General features: G+C 34.3%; 1 pseudogene; it reads left to right on the forward strand.

Annotated features, from left to right (window-relative positions):
• The first annotated feature begins 1,313 nt into the window (after nt 1-1,313).
• Nucleotides 1,314-1,760, forward strand: LOC149249274 (SKP1-like protein 1A pseudogene; annotated as a pseudogene).
• The last annotated feature ends 3,675 nt before the right edge of the window (nt 1,761-5,435 follow it).

Consider the following 5,435-nt stretch of genomic DNA (forward strand, 5'->3'; position numbering starts at 1 on the left):
AAGGCTTCGGCGTCTTGAGTGTTGACTAATGTGTTGTTCAATCTAGCAAGGATTTCAAAGGCAATGATGATCTGGCTATAATGATATGTGAATAGGTTTCACTCAAATGTTAGAAATAAAGAGAATGTGAGAGAAGATAATTATAACAATAATAACACATTAAATAGATTTCAATCTTGAAAACCTAAACTAAAAAAACTAGCTAATAAACTTATTATTATTAGTATTAAAGACAATGTGAAAAAAAATTATTATAGCAACAATAATACATAAAACATATTAGAATGTGAGAGAAGATAATTATAACAACAATAACACATTAAATAGATTTCAATCTTGAAAACCTAAACTAAAAAAACTAGCTAATAAACTTATTATTATTATGATTATGATTATTATAAAGACAATTTGGGAGAAAATTAATATAGCAACAATAACACATAAAACATATTTCAACTCAAAATCCCTATGGCTTAAATGAAAGCATGCTTTGACATAAAGCAACATCTAGAAATCCCAAACTCTAACTATTATTATTATTATTATTATATGACTTAAATACAATCATGCCCCTTGTGCCACAAATTACAATAAGAAATCCCTAAGTCTTTTAAATGACTTCATGACATGTAATCCATGAACTCTAATAGCACTAACTACTAAAACTATATGCATAAACCTTGAATTTAGAGTACTGTGCAACACATTACAATAAAGAATCCTCAAACCTTTTAAACTTTTTAGAAAACTTTATCACAAATAATCTATAAACTTTAATATCATAAAGCACCAACACCAGAGGCCTAAAACCATCACTTTAAATTTAATAGATTTAACTATTCTATCTAATCAAATTTACCATATCCTTATCTAATGACTCAAAAAAAATCCCAATGAGAATATGCACTTTTTAACCAAAGAGTCAAAATCATAAGAGAAATATGAATCCGGTTGAGAAGATTGCCCTCCCTCGGAAGTCGGAACGATGGGAACAAACCAACTCCACAACCAAAAAGTAGCTGCGATGACCTTTCAAGTTCTTCAATGGTGACACTCTAACCGATTGATCTCATGGTAACCCAAGGGTCCTAAATGACTGCCATTACATAGCACCCACATGTGTCGGCCACAAATATGGAAGAGTACCAGCCGTCGTGCTCATTCATTTTTCCATTCATATGAATTCCTCTCTCTATAAATATTGTAACAAAATTACGCTAGTACCATTGCCATGATCAGAGGCATCCAATCTTTTTCACTTCATCGTGTCTATCTCTCCACTTGCTCAGATCATGGATGAATCAGCCATACCGATGGCCGAGGAAGTAAGCAATAATAATAACAATAATATTGTGAAATTGCAGAGCTGCGATGGCGAAATATTTGAGGTGGAAACAGAGGTGGCGTCGACTTCAGGCATGATACAGAGAACGATGGGCGACTTCGGCACCAACATTGCCATTCCTCTGCCTCTCGTTTCTGCCAAGATTCTGCGTTTCGTTATTCAATATTGCAGATACCATGTTCTTGATGCCCCCACTGCATCACCTGATGACGTCAAAAAGTGGGATGAGGAGTTCGCGAAAGCTCTTGTAGATGATCGCGCCACACTCTTAGAAGTTGTCGAAGTTGCAAAGGCTGCCAACTACCTGGACATCACAAACCTTTTGGACTTGATGTGTCAAACTATTGCTGATACGTTGACTGGGAAAACCACTGAACAGATGCGCGAGCTTTTCAAGCTTCCGACTGAAAAATAATTATTAAATCACTCTGCAATGGCAGAGTATCTCGGTGTCATGAATTTAAGAGCATGTTATTAGGTTATTTGCTGCAAAGATCATTTCCTTGCACATTCTAGCTTTGTTTTTGTGGGTGCACTTTGACCGTTTTCGGTAGCGGTTTTTGCAATTTAAGGCAGTATTATATTATTGGACCGATTTTTTTTTTATTTTTTTTGTGGGGAGTTTTTCAATTTGTTCTATTGGTTCATTAATTAGTATAGATTCATTTTAATCTCATATTTAATTAGAAGGATTAAAAAATCTTTTAAGTGTAAATTTATTTTAGAATATAAAAAAGTTATAATTTTTTATTATTTAAATTATATTTTGAATATTATAAAAATTAGATAACATATATATTGAGTCATTCTATGAACTCATATTAATATTATTTTTTTATTATTAAAAAATATAAAATTTAAATATATTTCTTACATATTTTTTTTACTTTTAATTATTTTCAAAAAAAATAAAATTCTGTAACACAATATACCATTTTCAAAAAAATTATATAATTCTGTTACATAATACACCATTTACAATTTAAATGTGGTGAATTGCTCGTTGTAATTTCTTTGCATATGCTGAATTGTTGTTGTTATAATTTATTTGCAAATATGGTGAATTGTTGGTTGTAATTTATTTGCATATGCCAAATTGTTGCTGTTATAATTTATTTGCATGGTACATCCTTTGTAATTTGAATGCAATGAATCCCTCCTGATGTAATTTCTTTGCATGTATTGAATTGTTGTTGTTATAATTTATTTGGAAGTAGTGGAATGTTGCAATTCTAATTTATTTTTAATAAAATGAGGGTAGCATGGTTAGTACCTTGATAGAAACATGTTGTAAGTATGCATAATTCTGTTACACAGTAAATAATTAATTATATGAATATCATTAATGTGATGAATAGTGGTCGTTTTGATTTCTATGCAAGGAGTGAATTGTGGTGGTTTAATTTATTTTTTCAACCGTAAAAAAAATATAATATTTTTATTAATAAAAATGCTTGATATAGTAGATGGAAAAATAATGTGATGAATAGTGGTCATTTTGATTTCTATGCAAGGAGTGAATTGTTGGTGGTTTAATTTATTTCTTCAACAATAAAAAAATATAATATTTTTATTAATAAAAATGTTTAATATAGTAGATGTAAAAATACCAGTCTTTTATATTTTGCATATGGCCATGCATTTAGAATAAACATTTATTGAAATTCAATACCCTGCAGTTAGAATTTTTAGATTCAAGCACAAAACCAAAAAACATGAAGGCCGAAAATATACCCCAGATCAGAACTCAAAATATACCCCAGATCATAACTCAAAGGATCCCCAAGCACATATGCATCCATCCATCAGCAGTTGAAATACCACCTTGCCAAAACAGAGGAGCAGTCCACGTTTAGACAGGGCCTCCTCCATCCCATTTTGTTCCCTATATACATGAACAAAGGAGACGCCCTCGAAAGAATGAATGATCTACATGATTTGTGCTATCCAATGGTGTAGGGGAGCGATCTTGAGGGATTTGTTTCCCAAAACCCATTCAATGATAGATTTCAAATACCCAATGATCTTGATAGATCCAATATCCAACCATTTCACACATTTCTAGAGCCCCCAAAGAGCCACAATTTCAGCCCTGATGTTTGTGCCCCCCATGCCAGTAAAAACAATATTACATTTCAGGATTGGGCTTGATGAATGCCCCAAACCCACAACTCTGACCTTTCTCTTCCCCATCAAAAAAACCTATTGGGAAAGAATCTCCTAGATCTTTTAGGGAGGCAGCTAGCCCAGAGAGTTGAGACACATGGCCCAATCCTATGAAGGATCAAGCAACGGAAGTCCCAAGCCCCCATGGTCATAGGCCTTTAATATATCAATTTGCGCGAGATAGTCATTTGATTTGCAAATTTTAATAAACTCGATACTTTCTTGGGCTATGTTCATAGCGTCTTGAATTTTCCTGTCCGAAAGAAACCCAAATTCTTTTGGGAAAATGTGTAGGGAAAGGATCATTTTTATTTTGTTAGCTATTAAATTAGACATGATTTTATAAACAAAATTGCAAAGAGATATAGGCCTAAAATCGAAGAAGCTTAAGGACTGTGAATTTTTAGGGATAAGGGTCAGAAAAGTAGCATTCACAGCGCGTGAAATTTGACCAGAATCTCGAGATGCTTCCACCATTAAGATAACATCTGGGCTCATGATGTAGAAGAATGGGATAAAAAGTTCCACGAGCCGACTATCCAGCCCCAAGCTCTTGTCCTTGTCCATCTCTTTTATAGAGTGGAGAATCTCTTCTCGAGAGACAGGGTTGTCCATTAAACTGATATCCTCGTCATTTACAAATTGGGGGAAATGCCAGCCAAATCTACTTTCTCCTCTATATTATCCTCTACTTAAGCACTAAATTTTGATTGGAAGTATCTGAATGCTTCATCTTTGATTTCTTTGAGGAAGGTAAATACCCTATTATCCTCATTTTGAATTTTCCAAATTGTATTTGTAGCCATCCTTTTTAGGCCGCCTTCTGAAAAATTGTGTTTTTAACACCCCCTTTTATCTAGGCAATCCTACTCTTAAGATGCCATTCATCCTCCTAAGCCTTAAGAATTATGTCTTTTCTCCTTCTGAGCCCCATCATCACATTATTAACATGTTCAGAGAATAGACCAGCCAGGGAGGTGTCCATGAAGATATCCAACTCCTTTTCAATCTCCACAAGTTTCTTATACAGTGCATCCATACGCATTCTTATCCTAGCTCATACCTTTTGTTTCAATATTTTAAGCTTGTGTCTTATGGCATCCATATGAGATCCATACCCTATGGATATTGGCCTTTGCGAAGATTGGGCCACCAACTTCCTGAAATCCATATCTTCATTCCATGAATGATTAAACTTGAAAGGAAAGGCAAAAAGCACTCTCTTCCCCACTCCATTGCAGCATAATGGCATCGTGGTCGGACATATCAGAGAATAAAGTTGAAGCTTCCAAGTCCACAAGTTTCAGAATTAGGGAACTGTGTACCATAAACATGTGAATTCTCTTAGAAATCCCCTCATCCCCAATTCTGCCATTTTTCTAGGTAAGACATATTATCTCAGGTATTATATCCTTGAGCATATTTCTATTAAAAAATTCTTTGAAGTATTCTCCAAGAGGATCAATCTTGGCCATTTTCCCCATCGTTCACTATCCTCCATGATGAAATGGAGGTCCCCTGCTGCAATGGTGTGTTGTATGTCCAGTAACCCACTCTTGTCAATATTATCCCAAAAATCCTACAAATGGAGCGTACATGTTTAGAATTTTGATTCTATAGTTTTCTCTAATGAAATATCGAAACAAGGAGATAGTGTCGTAGCGGTAGTCCCTGCCAGGATTGAGAAACTCCAAATGTGACTGTTTGGCATGCTGCCCGCCATTGCAGATAAAGTGGAAAATATTTTTGGAATATCTAAAGGGATAAAAATTTTGAAATACTTCTGAGTTATGCGATTGATATGTGATAAGCTCTCTCGTAAACAGTTGGTCTGCAAATTAGGAAGATGCCAAGGTTTATTTTTGGATTTGTATTGTTCGGCTATAGTTTAAGATGTTCCTCACTCGACATTTGGACGCAGGTT

The sequence above is a fragment of the Pinus tabuliformis genome, chromosome 7 (assembly GCF_031772625.1).
Source record: "Pinus tabuliformis cultivar Carrire ecotype Pingquan chromosome 7, CPIR1, whole genome shotgun sequence".
NCBI lineage: Eukaryota > Viridiplantae > Streptophyta > Pinopsida > Pinales > Pinaceae > Pinus > Pinus tabuliformis.